The 24,359-nt window shown below is 41.0% G+C and overlaps 1 long non-coding RNA gene across 1 annotated transcript in view; it reads left to right on the forward strand.

The window, feature by feature from the left end:
- The first annotated feature begins 9,776 nt into the window (after positions 1 to 9,776).
- Positions 9,777 to 24,359, forward strand: part of LOC146806018 (uncharacterized) — a 325,041-nt gene continuing 310,458 nt past the window's right edge. Inside the window, exon 1 of the long non-coding RNA XR_014967543.1 lies at positions 9,777 to 9,866. This is a non-coding gene — a long non-coding RNA (uncharacterized LOC146806018). The remainder of the gene's footprint in view (positions 9,867 to 24,359) is intronic.

A 24,359-nucleotide genomic window follows, 5' to 3' on the forward strand; every position in this document is an offset into this window, starting at 1 on the left:
GCGTGTGTGCCAAGAGTGTGTTTCTGAAGACTGTGTATTGTCTGGTGCAAGACAGATGATCAAAGAGACTTCCAGAACTGCATGAAGACTGCAGAGATATATGTAACAGTGCCTGTGTGCTAAGGGTTATTTTCAGTTTTGAACATATGGCATCTACATGTGCCTTTGCTATTTTGAAAGGGAAATCTACCCTGTTGGTTTCAAATGTTTTAGCTTTTGCCTCTCATTTGCGTTTTAGTGATTTCTGCTGAGTGCTAACCACCACATTTGAAGAAAACAAGCTGTCCCTTTCCTGCAAGTGCATGTTTTACAAAACAACTGCAACACAAAATACATCTCTGGCCACAATTCCTATATGCACACAGACTCATGCTGTGTTGGTAGGCACAAAGCACAGGCTGCCCCTTTCCTGGGTCTGCAATCCTTACAGAACTAATGCTTTTTTCAAATGTGCTGCCATTTTCCTCTCTTTTCCTTCAAAGTGATTTCTGCTAAATCCTAACCATCACAATTTAAAACAAGCTGTCCTTTTCTTTCAACTGCAAGTCTTACTTTTCAACAGCAACGCAAATTAAATCTCTGTCAATAATTCTTCTCTGCACACAGACTAATGGTTTGATGGTAGGCACAAAACAGTATTCCTCATTGTTACCAGTACACATTAACTTATGGTGAAAACATAGTCCTTAATATCTTACAAGTTCAAGACAGTTAAATATCTCCCAAACCTCAAAATATAAAACATAACTTTTGAAGAAGATTCACAATTCTAATATTTATCTCAAAAATCACCACATACTTTCCCTCTCAAACTCATAACACACCTTTAAAATTAGTTAGTTGTTTAAGAAATGTGCCACTCAAACAGCAGACTATCAGAGTCAGAATATCAGAGCTCTACACCTCTCTCCTCTCTGCAGAACCAGTAAATGGCAATGTTTCCCTCTCTTTTTTCACACATATACATGTTAATTTCCAATCTCAGTGCTTCCCACTTTTTTTCAAATGAAATCACACATTTCTATTGGTTGAAAACTTCAACCCCTTTCCAAATGTACCCTTCCCCCAACTTGACTTATGCCTGAACCATAGCAACAGGTCATGGAACACAGGTGTGAGCAGAGAGGTCAGAAGTTCAGCAGACAATGTTTCATTTCCAAAGAGCAAGAGTGCTTGACTTTTCAAACCTAACAGCAAATCCAAACTAATGTTCTTTGCTCACACATTTTTCTGAACCAATACAAAACATGCTTTTTAAAATTTAAACATACAGCCTAGTTTTTAGTGTAGAATGGTTTGAAACAACCAATGAGTTCTTTTTATAAAAAAAAGTATGTGTGCCCGCATTTTTCAACTGTCTTTCATTTCATATTGCCTTTCTACTGAAAGACACCTCCTGAGTGCATCCTGTTCTCCTTGAAAGATGTTCACAGTGTGGATTGGAGGTCACAGCTATGTCTTCTGGAGTGAAAAATTTGCAGAAAAAAGAGGTATGGTGAGATACCTTGCTTTGCCAAATGTAGACATTAAATGGATTGGTCAGAGAGGGTTAAAGTGGCACCAATTAATGCCTTTGGTGAAAACCTTTCTACATCTTCCACAGCCTAACCTTATTATTGTGCACTGTGGTGGTAATGACCTAGGCACTTTAACTGGGGTAGGTCTGGAAATGCTTATTAAGGACACCTTTGTGCAATTGATGTCGCTTTTTCCACAAACTGCCTTTGTATATTCTAACATATGCCAAAGGCAAAAGTGGAACTGGTCCAACCAATTTTGTCCGCAGATTGACAAAGCAAGGAAGCACATCAACAAATCTATTTCTGCTTTCCTCAGAGACTATGGTATGGGTTCTATATACCACAACAACTTGCGTTACAACATGCAAGACATTTATAGAGGAGACGGTGTACACTTCACTGATGAAGGCAACAGAGTCTTCCTCTTGAACTTTAGACTCTGCATCGATACTTACTTGTAGGTACCAAAAACCACACAATAAACACAAGGGCTCTTTTTAGAGCCACCTTATATCTTTTCACTTAATTGCTAATTTTTTTTTTTTTTAATTTTTCGGGTGCGCGCTGGGTGCGCGCACTCGGCGATATTTTTTTTCAAAATATAAATCTTTTTTTTTGCCCTACAATGTCCTACTGTGACCCCCTTACAATGCCTAGTGGGTCAATATCTCCCCACTCTGCCCCCTTTTCACGTTCTCCCCCTTTGTTTATCACCCCCTCTTTATGCGAGAGACAAAATGGCGGCCGCCGATTCCTGATTTCCACCGATTCGAATGTTTACTGACATCTAACAACCAATCAAAAGTGCGCTCGCGCACGGCAGGGTGCGCGCACAGGACTTGCTCAGTGCGCGCACGCTGCGCGCGTACAGATATATATATTGATTTAAATGCTAATTTCTCAGGAAATACTGAACAGATTTACACCAAACCTGCAAAAGGCACTTCATGGACCTTATGGCTACCTCTCTGCCAAATTTCAAGTAATTCTGTTCAGCCGTTCGGGCTGTAGCTGCGACTAAAGTCCCTATGGAAAAATGCATGGGGAAAACGCGTTTTGGGACCCCCCTTTTTTCTCGGCCCCCGCTTGACGAATCACCCCGAAACTTTCAGGGTAGGAGCTGAGCGGAGCGCCCCATTAGTTTTGAAAATTTCGCGAGGATTTGTCTACCGGCGCCAAAGTTATTCAAAATAGAATTTTGAGATTTCCTATGGAAACACGGTCCTAACTATAACTACCTACTGGCGACCGCCAGTAGGTAATTCTAATACAAATTGGGTTACAGGTAAATTGCCCGGCGCCAGCAATCTCAGACACTGGTCCCCACCAGTGCTATTCTTATATTCAACACAAACAGATCTGAGATAATCACAAATTCATATTTTAAGCAAACAAAATTATATATAAGTCTTCTTATTCATTCATCTTCTGATATTTATTCTTATTTTCTTTGTAGAAATGTACATATAGGTATCACAGTAATGCCTTCTTTTTTTCTTTGTAGTCAGATTTACATATAGGTATCACAGTAATGCCAACACGTGTTTCGCACACACTGCGTACGCATACTATTATGAAATGCAGCATTCAGTATGTAGCTGACGATAATACAACACACTTAGAATGAATAAGTTATAATGGAAGCTACCCGGGGTTCGATTCTCTATAAAGATATTTAAAAGCTACACAGGGTTCGTCTTGTAATTAGGATGTTTTGAAATTAACTCTTTTGCTTTATATGCTTTAGTTGAAAATCCTTGATTACCATTATCATCTAAGTTTAACTTACTATATTTTAGTCAACTAAAGACTTAAAAAAAATTTAGAAATAGATATTCACTGGAAATCCAGACTGATTTGAGAAGTAAGATAGCTCACTGTAGTAGAACATGAAACTATCCCTGAGCTAATTTCGGGGGTTTGAGCCTGTGGTGAGAAAAATGTAAACCAAGGAATCTTTCTGTTTAAATTTTAGCATTGGTGCTAAACTCAATACTCATTTTAAACTACAAATTATAATTTCTAATTTTGCTTAAAACTAAATTTAATCAATATGATGGCTGAGGAATAATTTTGACAACAATAATTTAAATCATACCGTGTAGATAACGGAGTATTTCGTGGCAGTTAACATTCAAATAATTTTCCTGTCAATTAATGCTAATTGATTGTTTGGGGTGGAGTATATATAGTGGCAGCTGACATCGATGTGTTACTTGCGGTTCATGTAGAAGAAAGGGTCAGATGGACCCTGTAATGCTGAGCGGTAAAATGAGTTTTATAGTATGTGGACTCTAATCCTGTTAGAACTCTTTACAAGACTGCTGGTTACTTTGTTGCAGGTTCTGTTTTAGCAACCTCACTTAATTTAGGGGCATAATATATTAGCAGGTTTTGTGAATAAATTACTATCTTGACAAACTAAACTGATGGTTACCAGAAACGGTATTTGTTTAAAGAGGAGGATAGCTCAGTGTATTAAACTATAAAACTAGTAATGAACAAGCTTTCAGGGTTCGATCCTGATATGATGCTAAACTAATAAAATAAAAACATTTTTTTTTAGCACACTAGATTGTTAATTTGACGGAGTAGCATATTAAAATATATTAAGGACTTTTGTTGTCTGGTTTTGGACTATTTCAGATGGTATCAAGGAACAATAGATTGAGTACTGACCATGAACAAATATTTATTTTGAAGATCTATCTAGCGTTGTGAAATAATCACACATGAATTATCAAGGTGAGAATTTATTTTTAATATAAATAGTGACTCTTTAGAAATAAATTGAAGCAACTAGGTAAAAATAACATATGTTGTTTTAGGAACCTATATCTAGAGAATGGAGTTTCAACAAATGCATGGAGAACTTGTTTTCAAAATACAAGGCAAGAAGTGAGACTAGCTACCAAATTGAGGTAAAGATATGCTCCAGCGATTATAAGAACTGGAAGTATGAGTATAATTTTTATTATAATTTAATAATGTGGATCTATAGAACGGTTATACCAACCAAGGTTCTTGTACTTTTAAAAAGCAACCCTGATCCTTATGTGGGCAAAGGTCTGATTGATTAATTAGTTAAAATACAAAAGAATGTTTTGAACTTACAAAGATAATCTCTATATACGAAGGTTACGAATGTTATCTTTTGTGGTGAATAGGATGATACATGTTCTGTTTTATAATTAGTGTTAATTTGTATAATAATACATTAGAAATGTGGTTTATAGGAAGTTGTTTTTCTCTTTTGATTTTAAAATACATCTATTTTGTTTGTTTGACAGCCCTGAAGAAGCGCAGTGTGCGCGAAACACGTGTTGGCATTACTGTGATACCTATATGTAAATCTGACTACAAAGAAAAAAAGAAGGCATTACTGTGATACCTATATGTAAATTTCTACAAAGAAAATAAGAATAAATATCAGAAGATGAATGAATAAGAAGACTTATATATAATTTTTTTTTGCTTAAAAAATGAATTTGTGATTATCTCAGATCTGTTTGTTTTGAATATATATATATATCCAAATAACTCCAACTGCCTTCCAGATTCTCGCATGGAGCACGGACCACAAATAAGGTGCAGATTTGCTTTATTTACATTTGTCCATCACAACGTTTGGCAGCATTACGCCTTTCGGCACCAGGAAGTGCCTTGATCACATGATGCGCATATACCAGGTGCAGCCTGTTTTATACACCACCATTTTTTTCTCTCTTTTCACATTTGCTTAATTTTTTTCACCTGTTTTTTTGCTTACTTTTGTGTTGTTAGCCATTAAAGTGACAAGTGCTCACTGCATATTTCAGCATAAACATAGACAAAGTGCTTTGGCTGTTGTTACAAATGTGTAAAATATATAGAATATCATTTGTCATGATGGCGTTTCAATAATAATGGTATAACTACCTAAAACGTTCATACATGGCGGTTGACATATGTTAGAAGTGTTCATTATAGCATCCAGATTTAAATATCTTGTAATACAGCACCACATACATGATTTCTTGTACATGTCAGTGGTCAATGCTTTGATGTAAAACTTCCAAACATATATATTTACATTTATTTTTCCGCCAAATATTATTTGTTTATTTGAAAACCCCTGCTAAAATATTTTAAATACCCGTATATATAAATACCCTGCTAAAATTACCATAAAAGTGTTTATAAAATGTGTAAAAAATGTGTAAAAAAGTGTGTATAAAATAATGTGTGTAATACATACATTAAATATTTATCTGAAAAAGAAGGGGAGAGGACTAGTTCTGCAGCAGATTTGTATTGTTGGCTGACAGTTCAATTACCCAATATTTCACCCTTAATTTAAATTAATATTAATATTTCTGGGTATTCGAGTTTGGTAAAATAGCTAACACCTTGATTTTATAGGCACGTGTAAAGTTCCTCTGTGATGTTTAAGCCTCCAGGTTGTTTACTGTCTAGATCTAAAATGTATCTGGTTTCCAACCTTCTGAGTGCTTTTTCCCTATCACCTCCTCTTTTGTATGGAGGGATGGCGTCAATTAAAAAATATTTCAATTCCTTAGGGTCTGCATTATGCTTCTCTGAAAAATGTCTCGCCACTGGATAAGTTGTGTCTTTATTTTTAATTGCTCTGTTATGTTGTAGTATACGTTTGTGTCCCTGTAGAATTGTACTTCCCACATATTTGAGGGAACAGGGACATTCCAACACGTATACCTCAAAATCAGATTTGCAGGTCAGAGCTTTCTCTGTAGTTCTTTCCTCTGAGCAGAAGGGAGTAGTATAGGATGATTTATTCACTCCGTGTTGACATGCCTTGCATGTTTTACATCGGATAAATCCTTTCCTTTGTGATAGCCAGGTATTCTTTGGTTGTGTGTAGGGATCATTTTTGACCAGGACGTCCCTCATTGAGGTAGCTCTTGTGTACGTTATAGATGCCTGTTTGGGTAAAGTATGACCAATTACAGGGTCGTCTAGAATTAATGGCCAATTTTTTCTGATAATCTTTTTTAGTTGTTTATCCTGTTTGCTGTATCTGAGGATAAATCTGAAAACGGGAGATTTTGAGGCTTGTTCTTTCTTTCTATTAACCCCTCCTATCAGATCTTCCCTGTTTTGCTCCATACTTTTAATGATAGCCTGGTCAATGACTTTGTGAGAATATCCTCTGGCTCTAAATCTGCTAGCACAAGTCTGTTGTGCCTCTATTAGTTCATCTTCTAGACTGCAAATCCTTCTTTTAAACGCAGCATTTCCCCATAGGGGCAAAATTGAGTTGCCTGTCGTAGGTTTTCTGTGCAACTTGGTTTCCAATTTGTCTGCCTGGACATACATTTCTACATCGAAAAAATGAATGGAAGTGGAACTAATATTGGATGTTAAATGCAGATTCAGATCATTCATGCTCAATTCTGTAATAAAATGTTCAGCTTCCTGCTCATTACCTTGCCAAATTAAAAACTAATCATCCATGTAGCGTAGCCAACATTTAACATTAGTTTGAAAAACTGCGGTGTGTTGTTTCAAGAGTACCAGGTCCTCCCACCAGCCCATGTGCAAGCAAGCATAGCTGGGGCAGAAGCTGGCTCCCATAGCTACTCCGCGTTGTTGTTTATACAGCGTCTTCTGAAACAAAAAGATATTGGGATGCAAACAAAACTCAACCATATGGAGCAGCATTTTGTTATGTTCAAATAGCTCCAGTGTTCTTTTTCCCAAATATTATTGAAGAGCTCTCATGCCATCTTGATGATTGATCGAAGTATATAAAGATATAACATCCAACGTGATTAGCAAAAAATCTTGTTGCCAATTGATGTGTTTTATTTTGTGGAGGAAGTCACTTGTGTCTCTGACGTATGATGGCAAGCATTGTACTATTTCCTGGAGAAAATAGTCTACATATTGGGAAGTTTTTTCAAGAAGACTATTTCGTGCCGAGATTATAGGCCTACCTGGAGGTTTGTGTGCATATTTATGGATTTTTGGTATGAAATAGAGAATGGGAGTCACTGGTTTGTCATTTTTGAGGAATTTAAATTCATCCGTTGTAATTAGTCCAACGTTTCTCCAGGTTGCCAGTTTCATGTTGTATGCCCCATATGTAGCTTTTAGTTCCTTCTGATCACTTCTGCGGTAGCAGGCCACATCAGACAGTTGGGTCATGGCTTCTTGTGTGTAATCTTGCTTGCCCCATAGAACTAAATTTCCTCCTTTATCCGCGTTTCGGATGATAACATCTGGATTGTTTTTTAATTTTTTAATCAATTGATGGTATTGCAATTCCATTCGGTTAGTTTTGTGTCTTTTGTTTTTTTGCACTGTATGGTTGAGTTTTTGTATTCCTTTTATCAGCTGATCTTGAAAAATGTCCAACGAATCCCTTATGGTAATGGGGTTGAATTTAGATGGTGGTTTAAAGGAAGTGGTGGGTCTGGCTAATTTCATATCAAGTTCCGTGATGGGTTCCTGAGTAGAGTTTTCTCTGGCTAGTTCCCATAGATCATCCAATAAAGCTTGTTACGTATCTAAAGGACTTATGGGATTTATAGATTTTGTATTTTCTTTGTCCTTATTTTTATTCTGTAGATGATATTTCCTTAGTTTCAACTTTCTTATGCTTTTGAAGACGTCCAACCTAGTACTAGGGTAGTCAAATGAACTGATAGGGCAATATGATAGCCCCAAAGATAACAGTTGCTCCTCTGCTTTGTTTAAATCAATATCAGTTAGATTAATCACTGTTTGACTACTCTGGTTGGATTTTGCCATTATCGTCTCCAATTGCGTCAGGATGGGCGTTGTTGTGGTTTCCTTGTATCGTCTTGATTTGGCTTTTTGCCTCTCCCGGCATTTGGTAGATCTGGTTTTTGTTGTTGTTTGTTCTGTTGAGTCCTTGGTTGCAAAGTATTGTGCCTCTCGTGTACCAAAAAATCCACCTCTTCAACTAAATCTATTCTCGTAGGTATTTGTTTGTTAAGAGCTCTGGAATCACCCACTTCTGGTTCACTCTCTGCTGCAGAGCTCCATTCTGAGTTGGAAGAAAGACCCGGACCTGATTTACTGGCCCCGGCTTGATCTGTAGTTGGATTGCCGTATTTTGATACTTTTAACGCATCGTATTTTTTGGCGAATGGAAAAATACGCCCAGTCTCGTAATCCACGCGATCACGGTGAAACTTGTAGGCTTTTCTCTCCCTTATCTTGTCTTCCTCTCTCTTTAGCCTTTCATTCATTTCATCTTTCAGTTTGTTAATTTCTTCAGTATTATCCATGTTGGCCAAATTCTGATTCACTCTTTCTATTTGTTCTTGCAGTTTAAGGCAATCCTTTTCTGCATTTTTTACCAGGATTATTACCAATCTTCTGGACGTATCTAGATTTGTCTCAGCCCATTCCTTTATCATCTCCCTGTCGGGATTTTCATAGCTCGGGGCAGTTAGGATCCTTAATCCACGAGGTATTCTCCCAACATCTAGATATCTTTGCAATGATTTAGCCTCCCACCATTTGTGGACTTATAATATAATTTAAAAATATTAGTTTGATTATACTTTTTACATTTATATGTGTTAATATATATGTATATATGTGTGTGTTTAACTTTTTGACAATAATTTTATTTGTTATATTTGTAATATTTTATAATAATATTATTTTTATTAAATTCATGTTGGCATTTAATATATTTTTATTTTAATATTTTCATTTGTATATATTTAAAAATCTATATTTAAATCAGCTGTAATATTGAAAATAATATTTTTGTGCTTACCTTTTTAAGTATAGGCAGTCGCTATTTTTGTCGCGATATTTTTGTAGGTCGATGTTTTACTAGTCGATATTTTGTCAGTGTCATCCACATAGAAACATGATCCACACTAACCGACATGCTGCACTGTGAAAAATCAACAGATTCCCCAGAGGAGATGTAAAGCAGAATGATAATATTTGTAATTTATGAATGTGGGAGTGGGGTTTGGGTGTGGGAGCATGGCCATTTATCACAATTTGAAGAAAAAATAGTTATTTCTATCACTCAGGACTTAGAAGCCTGTCTGGAACAGTAATCCATTATCCATATAAAAGTAGTCTGAAGGAGTGTGTGTTGTTAGCATTGCTGGTGTGCTTCCAAACAAACAATACGAAGCACTGTTGATGAAGCACACTGATCTGTCATGTGACTCTGGTAGGAGCGTGAGAAGCCAATTTTTATAATTATTGAAGCTCTGCTAGTACACTATCACTTTGAGATTGAGCTGAGTATTGCAGCAACAGGATCAACCATCTCTCTCACCATGAAACTATTTGTTGTCCTCGTTTTTATGGCGCTTTGCTGCAGCCTTGGTGAGTTTTGTTACCTTCTATACATGGGGTTGATCATCAGACAACTTTAAATAGAGTTAGAAAGGAAGTTTACATTCTTTTTAGGTCTGGAATATTGAGATTCTGAGCACTACCTGACAGAATGATGCATGTATAAAAAATAGGCTCGGTGCACATGAATATTCAAAGCAATGTGGAATTTGTTCTGGGTTCTGATTGCGTAGATTTACCTAAAAATGCATCTACAGCAAATGTCTTTGGGACAATGAGCTATAAAATTAAGATGAACAGTGACAGCCCTTTACCTCCACATTAAAGCGCATTCTTACTAATTGTGCCAATCCACAAACTATATCTTAAGGCGAAATACAAAATAATCAATAAAAAATCATATTGTAATCTTTGGTGGAAAGCTACTTAAAAAGGCAAATAACAGCTGGAAAAAGATTTCATTGAGCAAGTAAATATTTACTAATATCTATGGCTTTATCTTGAAGAAAGGGGTGTCTTTTATCTACATCTTTCTTTGAATTCCACTTTTGCTTACTGGTCCAACAAAGTATCAGGTCCGATCCTTTCTCCAGTGCTATAGGTAATAGCAGATACATGTTCTACCATTTTGACATATGGTGTGGCAGATTTACATGGGAAATTGGGAGGCTGGCTTGACTTTGCACAGTGTGAAGACACATATTGTTGTTACCCCTGCTAGAATGCACACCACTGGCACAGATGAGTCTGAAGTTTAATTTGTGGAGGCAACTTCACATTTTGCAGGCAGCATATGTGCCATATTGTGCGAAGATGAGAGCATCCTTAGCATTAATTTTGAAGGGAATATTAAGGAAAATGTTGGTGAAGGTGAAGAATTCATGGAGTATATATCTGGAAAATGTTGTAAAAACATTACAGTTTGAGGAGATCTGAGAAAATATTGCCTGCATACCAAATAGGATATTGAGCAATGAAGCAGGACTAGCTGATATCATATCATGAAGATCAGGTAAAATGTGAACAAAAAACAGGCATGAATGGTTTTAAGCTTATACAAATATAACATAAAGGAGCCATTCCTCAATCCTCCCTATACGTTAACACAAAAAGGAATAATACCAAATTAAGATTCCCTTCAAGGACTTATGGTATTGAAAATTTAAAGGAAGGCTCTGATCATCTTAGCCTATAGGTTTTCAGGCTGCTGAGTTTCTATTGTCGATAATTTGTACATGTGAATTGCTGGGAACAGAAATAAGGCTCTTGTTAAGAGCAAGGCTTCTGCAACTAAGTACTCTGAAATGCATAGACGCGGTTAGTGCATGAGTTACTGGATCAGACCCCCAACTTACTGACAGATTTTTATTATTCTTAACAGTTCTTTGTATCAGAATTCAGACAGCCTCCATCAGCATCCCACCAATAAAAGAAGGGTAGGACAAGCGTGGTTAAAATAGTATTTGATTTTTCGAAGCACACAAACAGGATCATTTCTCCCAATTATTTTCCTATGGTAGTTGTCTGTAACATTTTTAATCAAGTGTAATGATTTTAATTAATTGTTTAACTAACACTTACTTACTTTATTCAATCCATATATTCTTGAGTGCAAGAAAATAGGCCTTTTGCAGTGGCTCCCACTTTTTGACCCCTGTCTGACTACTAGAGGCTGATTTTTGACTCTGACATTGCACTGGAGCCTGCTAACCTGGCCCCAGTGTCAGTGCTCTTTTTCCAGAACTGATAAATGTGAATTGGCAACTCGAGGACTTTACTCCCCTTATTAGCCCTTGGTATATGGTATTAGTGGTACCCAGGGCATGGGTACGAAAGGGGTTCCCAGTGCTTGCAGAACAGTTTGCCCAGTGTGACCCAGGTAACTACTGACAGCAGGCCTGCCATTGCTGGCTGCAGAAACAGTGTGAACTGCTCCATTTAGACTTTGCCTTCGCCATGTTACAGCAAAGTAAATGCACTGCATTTAATATTTGTCAGTCACCCCTAAGGAAGTCCTACTGAGTCCATGAGGCAGGGTGCAGTATGTTAAGGGTATAGACATGTAAGTGCAAGTTTATATGGTTCTATAGTGGCCTTTGCCATTTAAGTACACTATAAGTGATAGGCGGTTCATAGGCTAATATGGGTTTGCCCGGGCAGCGCTGGGGTCATTAGCTCTATATGGTACCACCTTAGAATGTTGAGTTTGGTATCAAAAAGCATGCCGTCTAACTCTAGACACAAATCTAATGCCTGGAGTGATGTGGCATGCACCCAGGTGGCTACCTTAGAGGTGGCCTACCTGTTAGCCTCAGCATTCCTACAGTCTGGCTGGCAGCCCGTGCTTGCTGTCCCCAAGACAGGATTCTGACCTCCTGCTAGGCAGTGTGAACCCTCCCAGGAGTCAGGAAGAGAAGCATGGGCAGGAAATATGTCACACCTCCTTCCTCCCAGGCAGGCTAGTGAAGTTACACATCAAGGAGGTGAGCTTAAAAGGCTGCACTGCCTCTGATATGCATCCAGGCTGTCTCCCAGAGAAGTAAACTGCCCCAGGCATGTTTGCTCCAGGACAGGTGGGACATCAACAATGCAGGAGGTCTACACCCCAGAAGGCTAGCTACACCTTTAGGGTGGGCTACCTGCTTTGTACTACTAAGAAAGACTTTGGCAATTTTTAAACGTTTTTAGAAACAGTGGGCTATAGATAGAAAAAGTGACCTACATCCCCAGATAGTGTCACCGAAAGGGCAGATTAGCTGCAGAGACTAGCAGCCCATTGACTACTTGCTCCCTCTCCCTTAACTCCCCTAAATCTAAGACTTAAGGGATACCCTTGAGACCAGAACCTCAGTTCCTAGCCACCTTGCATCAAAGAGGAGACTTGAGAAGACAACTGCAGGATTATGCACAAACCAACAGAGGGAGACTCTGTAGCTATGGTATTACTTTTGGAACTTCTCTATCGAGGCTTGTCTTTGGCTAAAGATAAGCTCCTGCAGATAGAGGGACCCCTGTTAGAGCCAGGAGCAATGTCAGACTACCTAGGACCAGTAGCACTAGTCCCCTGCACACTGCAGGTAAATCAATGTTCAGAATCTAAAGAATCGCTGGCCATCGGGCCCTCCAAAGGAATCACTCCAAAGGAGGTGGTTCAGTACATTGTGGGAATTGTAGTCTTGCCCTCCACAAAATGTCTGCTCCCGTGTTCTATTGGACCTCTGGATGTCGAAGAAGCTCCTTGCTGAACTTGCAAGTGACTGATTGCCACTAATATTTTTTACCTTTGACAGAAATAGTATATTTTCACTGTTTTATTTTGCACTTATTTTATATTGCTTCTAAAATTCTCAACTATGGTTATATATATATATATCTGATCAAATTCATTTGGTGTCTAAATGAAGATAAAAATGTATTTAATTTTTCAAAATTGGTGTCATATGTCTTTCGAATTGTGTCAATTACTTATCGTCCATGTTGGTATTCTAAAGTGCTTAACAAATGTTCCTCTAATAAAGCCTGTCTGCTCTTTGCCATACTACTAGGAATGAGTAAAAGATTTATTAGTGTGAATCCAAAGATCATCTTTGGGGTTTGTGATAGTATTGCAGGGTAAAACCTAACCAATATCACCACATAATATTCCACCTGTCTACATTGGTGTTACAGTAACGGGATCCTGAACTTGCATTTCACAGTTCCACTTGTTCATAAGTGATTTTTCCACGAGAAAAGCACTAAATTGACTTTAGACTCTAAAAATGTTTCCAGAAATGTTTCAAAATGTGTAATATTGGGAATTCTAAGGCCCTCTGTAGACCACAAGTCTAATAAGTACATTTAAAAAGCTTAGGTGTGTTAGGCAAGGTTTAAAGGTTTTTCAAAATGTTTTAAAGGTCCCAACTTCCAAGTAAAAAGTTAGGCATACTGGAAGCTGGTAAGGATCTCAACTTGTCAGTCATCCTAGCCCTGAGGATCAGAGATCTGAGGGTTTTGTGCAAAACACAGGGCAGTAGCTATAGGGTTACAGCTAAAAAGGAGGAACTTTAAAACCCCCTCAGGTCTTATGCGAAAGAAAGATTAGAAAGCGAGGGCCATTACTTAGAAAAAGACCATGAAGAGGGTGAAAATGAGGCCCTATCCCATATTGAGGAAGATGGGGATGAAGGTGAAGACCAGAACTATCCACCCTTTCCCAGACCTCTTTTACCACTTAGGAGTGATAGGAATCACTCTAGGAGACCCCCCATTGGTACAGCGGTAGAAACCCCTGAGGATGAGCTTGACCAACTCTCCCTGGAAGTGAAGAAGCCTGAACTTGAGGAAAGGCGACTAACTCTTGAGGAATGAAGGGTTAAGATGGACTTGAAGCCCAAAGATGGTAGCAGCAACACAAACAGGGAGAAACAGGAATCTTTTGACGTTAAATTCCCCAAACAGATTGTCCCCAAGTATAGTGATGGAGAGGACATTGACAAATGGGTGTAGCCTTTGAAAGGGCATGGAAATTGAGACGGATAGGTTGCCAAAACTGGGGCTCTCTACTTTGGGAGGTATCCTATTCTTAGTAAAGGGCAGAGAAAGACTACTGACCCTTAATTGGGATATGGCCGAGTCCTATAAGCATATGAAGAAGACATTTATAGAAGGGTTTGTACTACAGAAGAGTATGCACTGAAGTTTAGGGACACCCATATAGCTCAAAACCAGGCATGCGTAAGCTTTGTGAGGTTGACACATATGATGCACTATATATTTTGATTATGAAAGAGTACATTTTATCCTATTGTACCTCAGACAAGTTACACCAGCATCCAGTAGATTCAGAACATTTTAGCCCTAGGGAGTTGGGCAAAAAGGCTGATGAATGGGTAAGGAAAATAGTACCCAAGAAAACCCAGGGGGAGACCTCAAGAATGGGGAGTGGGGTAGACCCACAAAAAGTAAAGGAGGGAGGTAGTAAGCCCACCAAAGAGACTCCCTCAGGACTCCATAACCCTAAAAAGGAGGAGAGTAAAACCCACCCACTCTGACTAGCAGATTAAGGCTTAGGAAACATTCGGATAGTAGGCTGTGCTTGGACTGACAACAGGCAGGGTACTACAAAGGGAAAGTAAGCCTGTCCCAAAATGCTGGTTAGTACGGTGTTTTCTTTGTAGCCATGGGTAGGGCTCCTCAGGTGAGCTTTTAACTGTGATAAGGGTCCAGATGGTATGCTGGTGATCCCTGAGGGTGGCAGTAAGCACTTCCACTACAGACAGGAGAATATGAGCCCTACCGCTGCCATCAGAGACACAGGTGCCAGTCATACAATAGTGGTTGACAGGATAGTGTCCCCAGATCGCTATCTGCCAGGGAAAGCCAGAAGAGTAAGGGAAGTCCCAGGGGAGGTCACAACCAGACCTTTAGCCATAGTGCCTCGGGAGAGAAGGGATACCTTTAGCTGGAATAGGGTAGTAGTCAGTCCTGACCTTCCCCTAGATTGTATCCTTGGCAGTGAACTTACAAAGGTGGCCTGATCCCAGAAGGGGCAGTGGCCCAGGGCACCAGCCAACCCAAAGATCCTGGGGATATTGTCCCTAAAGATACCTTAGGCCCTGAAAGAAAGGGAAAAAGAGTAAGAAAAGGAAAGGAAAGCCTCTCTTAACTAGAGATACAGTAAGCCGAGGGCATTCTAACCCAGTAAGGGAGAATCACAAAGTTGGCACTGGGAAGGCTTCTCCTTACCCCAAATAGGTCCTGACAAGTCAGGCAATGGTTCAGAATCAAACTGTCACCCTTGAACTAACTGAAGGAGGAGTGGGAGAAGGGTGTCAGAACAGGAAGTGGTTACCCCCCACACTGGACAGCGAAGGAGGTTCCAAGAACTCACAGTTAAGTACTGTACCTCATTCACCTGTCAATGGATAGGTCAGGGTGTGGTTTGGGATACTGACAGCTGTCAGTGGTGGCCTCTGGTGGGTGCTGGCTTTCATGACAACACTGTACTTGGCATGGGAGGCAGATCCCATAGTCAAAAGAAAGTTAGGTCCCACTCCTGGTGGTCATGGTGGAGTTGCTCAAGTGTTGGGTAACCTCTGTGGGTAAACTAGGGGGGATATGTACTAGGAAGTGACGGAGCATGTCGTTAGCCTCCTTGGATTAACGACATCCTCCGCCACTTCTGAAATGCAAGGCTGCACCATATTTACAAGAATGTGGTGCAGCCTTGCATTTCCCCTTGCGATGGTGCTAAGTTTAACAGCTTAGTGCAAGGGTGTCTGCGTGCAGGGGAAAATTGTTTATGTGTAGGAAAGTGTCCCCTCCTGCACATAAACAATCCTAAAATACAATTCTGTCACTTTCATATGTGCTGCTTCATGCAGCACACATGAAAGTGACAAATTGCATTTTTTTCTAAGGTTTTTGTATGTACAGGAAAGGACACCTTCCAGTACATAAACAAACCATGGCATTTTGATTTTTCCATGTGGGGTTCTCCTTGGGTTAATTTTGGCGCTGCATCCTATGTATGCCACCATTGTACATAGGGGGCAGTGTCAAATACAATGAGTGTTGCGGTGGAATGCCCACCACAGCACCCACTGCACGCCCCTTTCATGCTAACCATAGCGTGAAAGCGTGCCTTATGTACAAGGCAGCGTTGAGCCATGTTAAGTGGCTTAACGCTGATTTGTACAGTAGGCCCAGCCCCTATCGCCACCACAACGTCCGTAAAAGTGACGTTGTGATGGCGATAGGGGCTTGTACAAATGCCCCACGGTGTTTCTCTGGCTAAGATAGGGTTAGAATAGGCGGGCACCTCACTCCCCTGATTAAGAGGGGAAGAAGGTAAAGACATAGATGAACTTCAGTTTAATTTGGGTCCTGTTACTGTTGAGATGGGTCAGCTGCCCTGTGGAAGTGACTTTGACAGGAGGATGTGAGGCAGAGCAGGTCCTGCAATCGTACAGCCTGTTTTTTTTACATTCTTCTTTGCTGAAAAGTAAGGAAGACTCTCTCAGCGTTGGACTGAAGGTTAGGCTATGTGTATCTGATCAAGTTCATTTTGGCGTCTAAATTAAGAAAAAAATCAATTTTATTTTTATAAGTTGATGTCAGATTTCTTTAGAGTTGTATCAGTTACTTATCGTCAATGTTGGTACTCTGCAGTGCCTAACACATGTTCCTCTAGTAAAGCCTGCCTATATTACCAGGACTAAGCTAAAGATGTATTAGTGTGAATCCAAAGACCATCTTTGGTGTTTGTGATAGTATTACATGGTGAAGCCTAATCAACATCACCACATAATACTCCACATGGAGGCTTTTCAATCCTTTCTTAAAAGAATTGCACAATCCCAACCATGGCTTTGGATATCTACAAATATTACCCCATCAGGGTGCTCTATCTGATTTGGGCAATGCACTCCACAATGCATTATATCAGAGTGACACTAACCCACACACCATAGATCGACATTTTAGGACACCAACCTAGCACATTGCATTATATACTATAGACTGTATTCCACATACTGCACTGAACCACCACGTCTCAGTGTATAAGATACACACTATTCTGCAATAATGCATTGCTTCCAAGAGACACTGCCAAAGCAATGCAGTGTTCAAGGGACACTAACCCCTGCAATCCAATATATATGAGGAACACTAACCCAGCACAATTCTCTGTATCCTAGAGACACTCACCTGCATTCTGCAATATGTCCCAGGGAGTCTGACCCAGCACACTTGAATGTTCACCAGTAATATTTACTTATCACATTTCACTACATAATTGAGGCATAAGCCACCACACTGAGCTATATCATAAAGACACTACAAAATTGTACTGAAGCCATGGGGTCTCAACAATCAATCTGCAAGGCATCCTATAGGAAATAAGTCAATAAAATGGATTCTTGAGATATCAACCCAACACATTGCATTGTACCCTAGTGGGAGTAAGCTGTGACAGTGAATCCCATAGCAACTATTTTTCACCACACTAGGTATGATTGCACTGCATGCATTCTGAGGATACTAAAGCATATGTTACTACATTCTAAGTACACTATCTTCTGTATCTTCTGGCATAAAAGGAATGCTATGATTTTCCTGGGAGCTTCAGAAGCACATGTTCATTTCAGTTCAGTTCATTAAGTCTCTATTGCGATTTTTCATCATAAAAGACAAGAGTTTCCAAGGATAAAACAGATTTCATCGTTTTTAAAATACACCATCATAAGCTAAATCTAAGACTTAGACTATATCACAACAACAATAATTAATAAGTTAATATATAAATAGATACATGTTAAAAAAGAATTAAAAAAAATAAATAAATATATAACTCAGCAAAAAGCTTAATCTTCATCGATTAATTTACAGAGGTTAATCAATTTATAAGCCACACAGAAGTTAATGTTCAAACTTTACCCGCTGCTAAGAGGTCCCGAGATTCATCATTGACCAGCTACTTTGCCCCCCCTTTTTATTACGTAAAGCCCACGCCCAGCTCAAAAACGTTGTTACACCAATTACGACAAGGTTTGTAGTGTCTGATTTCAGTATTCTCTTAGCAACCATTGCCGATCTTGTAGTCAAAGCCACGCATACTGGTTTCAACCAGATGCTCCTCGGCTGGTGATAAACAGGGCAAACAAATAAAAAGTGATCACTTTCGCTAAGATCATGACAAAATGCGCACTTATCGCTACTTATAGAATTCCATTTACTTGTAAACCTGCGTAGGGGTAGAGTACCTATCCTAAACTGGTGGTACAATTTAAGATCATGGGGCTTCGTAATAAGATCCCAGTATCCTTCCAAGCGAGTTTCATCCTTTAATTCGAGAAAATCCCTAGATATTGACTGGGAGATATGGGAGGAGTATCTCTTGATTTTAACCACCTCCCAGTAAGCTGCACTAAAGGACCTTTTCGGGGGAAATTCTGCAGCGTCTGGGTCCTCCCATAGATTCTTCATCCCCATATCAACCAGCAAGGACCTTATTGCTGACAACCATGGGATCTTATGTGATCGACTCATCCCCCTCACTTCCAATAAAGCCTTAGCATACAAAGAAAGTTCCGGGGTGGTCCAGAGACGTCTCCAGAAAGCGAGTGGCCTGTATCGTGCTACATTGCGAATGCGTGGCAGCCAAGGTCAAGAAACAGTGGTAAAAGGGGGTACGATTGCGGCAATCCTGTTAACAATCTCATAAACTTATTTTGGGCTACAGAAAGTAGAGATAAATTACTAAAACCCCAAATTTCAGCACCATATAATATGGCTGGACTAATTTTGGTTGTATATATATTAACAATAAGGGCTACAGGTTTAGTTAAAGACAGCCTATGCTCCTTAACCAGGGCACCGGCCAGCTGGGCATGCTTTAGTGCTAGCATTTCCACTTGGGGCTTCCAACTTAGTTTATCATTAACCCCTTCCATGCTCATGACGGAACGGTTCCGTCATGAGCATCGGTTGAGCTGTGCTCATGACGGAACCGTTCCGTCATGGCCCCGCCCGCGCTCGAACCCTTCAGCACCGCGGGGGAATTCCCGCCGCGCTGAAGGGGTTAAATGTAATGCCCAGGTAGGTAAAGACATCTATCTGCTCCAGTAAGGCGCCGTCCATGTAAACACTCGCCTTGACTGGCTTGGACCTATGGAGCACCATAAACTTTGTCTTTCCTACGTTGACTACCAGCTCATGTGGGCGGCAGAACACCTCGAAGCGGGACAGAGCCAACTGTAGGCCTTGTCTCGTTTTGGAAATAAGCAAGGTGTCGTCCGCGAATATGAGCAGTGGTACTTTTATACTAGCTAATATTGGGGCATCAGTTGGGTGGTTTTCAAAGTAGTAGTAGTTCATTTACATTCTTGTCTGTGGAGTCACGATACAGGTGCCTTTATGAGAGGTTGTACAGCAGGGATTTGATATTGGAGGCTATGGTTGTGATAGTGGGATAAAAAGTGGACATTTTCTGGTCACCGTAGAGTCAGACACCAGTGAGGGTAGGGCATTCAAGGCAGAACAGCTCTATTTGGATGAGGTCCCCAGGCACTAGCCCCACGCAACCATAGGGGATCTAGATCACTGGTGTAGCAAGTAATGGCAAGTCGGGGTCCTATTTTCACAGGGCATGTAAATTGTGAGAAGGACCCTTACCGGAGGCAGGTTAAGTATAGCTGGGCAACAGAAGGCCATCACCTCACAAACCTTGAAGCAGGGATGAATCCACTGGGGACCAGTAAGGCAGTGACAATATGACCCTGTCGCAGGCCGACACTCTGCTGGTAGGGCCCAGGCAACACTGGGGTTGGAGATGAGTGCTCTAATGTCTGGAGGGCACGCAGAAGCAACAGACCACAGGTTTATGCTCCCTAGTTCCAGTGCATGTCCAAATCCTACAGTGTCCTTATAGGCCCAGTCCCCAGGAGGCCACTACCGCATAATGATGTCATCGCCAGTTGCAGCCAGGGGAGTAGGTCAGGTGAGTGCTGATACCTCTAGAAAGTAGCAAAGGTGTGGAGGCATACAACACTGGGGATGACCAGCTGACAACTCTCTAGTCCTGCTGATCCTCCTAAAGCCATTTGGCTGAGTCTGGGTCCTGCAGGGCTGCCGGAGTCCCAGAAGGTGGCAATCGCCTACCAAGGTGGGTAGTGACAGGGTGGGTCAGGCCAGGATAGGTCCATGAGGAATAGTGCCTCCCAATGAGGGGGGGTTTCGATGAGTAAAAGGAGTAAATCCACTGGGCCTCTCAAGAGTGTATCTGTCGGGCTTCACAATCCCACAGGCCCCTGTGTATTATACCGGAGAGGCATTAAGGCAGAGTATCCATGAAATCTACGGTCAGTCATTTTCTGCAGGTTCAGCACAGTGGGCACCCCACCCCCTCTCCTGTCTCCTCCAGGTACTACAGGATTGATTACAAGCACCCGTTCTGGCTGCTGGACTGAAAAGCCAAGCCAATGCTGGGACGGATGCAGAGCAGATGTGCGCAGCGCCTGTCTGCACCCGTCTGTGCTTGGACGTCGCCAGGAGCCAGGAACCCTGGTCCGTTTGAGGTAAAAAATAAGACCACTCAGCGTCTTTACTGCTAAACAGACACCTTACACCTACTGAGAGCAAAGAATAAGGCTAGCACACCATTACAATTTCCTTGCACCAACAGGTATCCCCATACCTTAAAGGGCCCGGTGGCCTGTTATAATTGCCAGTTCCAAAGTGACCAGGATACAGGGACATCACTGGGGAAAACATCCAGCCCTTCTACACCCAAATGTGGCCGAAATAGTTTTCTCTGCAATGTCCAGTCATTGACCAAGCAATCAACTGAGATATGGGATGTGATCACCTTCCAGTCTCCTGATATTTGCTTCCTAGTAGAGCATGGCTAAACCCCTCCAACCGTCCAACTATCGCATTAGCTATCCCTGATAACTACAAACTAATAAATCTCAATAGAGGGGAAAAAATGGGCAGAGGAATTTCCATAGCTTTTAAAAATACAATCAATGTGACATGGATTTCATCTACCTGCACTGACTCCATGGAGTTAGGTCTTTTTAAGATAACAGTGTCTGCAACAGATATCTGGAAAGGTGCACTGATTTATCGCCCCCCCCCCCCCCCAGGCCTAAGATCAATTTCAGCCAGCTATTGGTAGACCAGATAGAAACGCATGCTCTAGCCTCAAATAAATTTCTCCTACTAGGCTACTTTAATTTCCATGGGGATTATCATACCAACTTGGAAGTTAGAAAGCTACTAACAGACCTCGAAACATTAGGACTCTCCCAAAAAGTCAGTGGCCCTGTGCACACAGCTGGTCACACACTTGATCTAATCTTTTCCAACATGAACATGGAACAGCTGGACTGCAAGACACCTTTCCATCTTACAAGGACTGACCACTTTTTATTCACTTTCTTTCTACAGTCCCCCCACTCCCTGGGTACTACTATGAACTGCAAATCACAACACGATGCCCATAGACTTTGGCACAAACCTACTCCTGAAGCCTTTCGCAAAGCTTTTTATCCTAAGTCACCTAATATTAGCCCCAAGGTCTCTGAATTGCAGAACTCCTTTAACACTTCCCTTACGGCGGCGCTGGAAGCAACTGTTCCCCTCAAAAATCACAGGTCCATACATCACCGACCATCAGCCTTGTGGTTCACACCACAACTGAAACTGAAAAAAAATAAGTGCAAGAACTTAGAGAGACGATGGCGCAGAAGGTCCGAAACAATGACCAGTACAAACAAGCGCTGTCTTGCTATCACCATAATATCAAATCTGCTAGGCAGAGTTTTATTATTAACCAAATCGAATGAGCCAACAACTCCCCTACAATCTGTTTTAATATAGTACATGATTTTGTCTTCCCACAAGTGTGCATTCAGTCTCCCGTGGAATCCCAGGACCTCTGTGACTCCTTGGCCAATTTTTTCCAGGAGAGTATTTTTCACATTTACTCAAAATTCGCTACTGCTCCCATGCCGGTCATAGAGACCACCATATCTAAAGAAGAGCAGTCTAAAGCAACCTTCCATGCAATAGACAGTTTTCAGCCTATCACTTTAGAGGAAATTCACAGTTCCCTGGTTGCAGCCAAGTATGGGTACCCCCGGGATATCTGCCCTCCACAAATAATGTCCCTGCTAGCTACCTGCTACCTGCTGCACTCCAGTGATCCGACAGAGTGGAAGGCAGCATGCGTACGGCCCATTTGAAAAAAAACAACGTTGGACCAAAAATCTCTCAGCAACTATCACCAAATATCCCTGTTACCTCTACTGGGCAAACAGCTCAAAGCCCTAATAAACAGACAGCTGTGATCTTATCTTGAACTTAAACATATCCTTTATCACTCACAATCTGGCTTCCGCCCGGGGTGCAGCACAGAGACAGCGCTTCTGCCTGTAACCGATTCATTGAGACTGGGGGTGGATGCAGGGAAGCCGGTAATACTTGTGTTATTAGACCTCTCCGTAGCCTTTGACACCATCGTCCATTCAAGGCTTTTGGAGAGCCTGCAAGCAATCAGAATACAAAGTCTGACACTTAAGTGGCTTCAGCAGTTCCTGACAGATAGACAGCAAACTGTCATCCAGGGCCCGTACTCTTCACGCAAAATGATCTGAGACAGGGGTGTCCTGCAGGGCTCATGTTTGAGCCCCACCTTGTTCAATATCTACATGGCCCTGCTAGCAAAGATTGTAGAGCACTTCGGCTTTGAGATAATATCATACACAGATGACATCCAGCTGATATTTACTCTAGGCCAAGACCTGGTAACAACAAAAGAACATTTTGCATCAGGTATGTTAGCAATCTCCAACTGGATGACTGAGAACTGTCTCCAGCTAAACACAGAAAAGATGGAGATCATGCTGCTTGGCAAAGCCCCGTCCATCTGGTCGGATGACTGGTGGCCTCACCAATTGTGAGCTACCTCCATGCCCAAACAAACAGTAAAAAATCTGGGGATAAAACTAGATCAAGCATTTACAATGAAAGATCAGATTGTGGAAACTACAAGCACATGCTACTACAATCTGCGCTTCTTGAGCAGAATTTTTCCCTTCCTCCCTACTTCTTACCTGTTAATAGCTCCATGGCCCTTTTTCTGGTGGACTTGCATGCTAAAACGTATCCTGTTATGTGAAAATACTAACCCTTGACACTGAAATGTGTAATAGGAGCACTAACTGCATGCATTGTATAACAAAGACAATATCTAACCATACCCTTCTAATATATGACACTACACTGCACCATAGGAACACAAACTGTCCTCAGTACATCACAGAGATGCTATCCTATTACACTGCACTACAAACAACAGACACTTGCTCACCAAAATATATGGTACTGACATCATAGACACACTTGGGAACACATTGTAGTTAGGGGTGGGCAACATTTTTTATTCTGTAGGAAAGTGCCTCTTTTGGACAGGTAAGCCCCCACTTTTTGCCTGGAAAATGATATAACTTTGATTGGAAGTGCACAGGATCCATATCAACCAGGTCCCATGTGCCAGAGCTCTTTCCCTAAACTGTACCTTTTGTTTAACAATTGGCACATCTTCAGGACCCCTTGTACGTCCCTAGTAAATGGTGCCCCTGGTACCTAGGGAATGGGCACTGAAGAGGGACCCCAAGGGTAGCAGCACAAATTGTGCCAACCTAGGGTCCCATCACCAAGGCCATGCACACTGCCATTGCAGATTGCATGCCTTGGTGCAGACAAAACTGAAGAGTCGACATGGCACACATCCCTGTGTGCCATACCCACAGACACTGCATGCGATATATGTAAGACACTCCTATAGCAGGCCTTATGGTCCTAAGGCAAGGTGCACTATATCGCTTGTGAGGACATTTCTGCAATATGCCCTTGCATTATCCATGTTGAATATTGGATACTGTAAGTGAAAAAGGAAGCCATAGGGAATACATTGGCTAGACACTTGTCATTACGAGTTCCTCAGCTCCATGATGGCTTCAGTGTATAATGGGA

Source organism: Triturus cristatus, chromosome 8, assembly GCF_964204655.1.
Source record: "Triturus cristatus chromosome 8, aTriCri1.1, whole genome shotgun sequence".
NCBI lineage: Eukaryota > Metazoa > Chordata > Amphibia > Caudata > Salamandridae > Triturus > Triturus cristatus.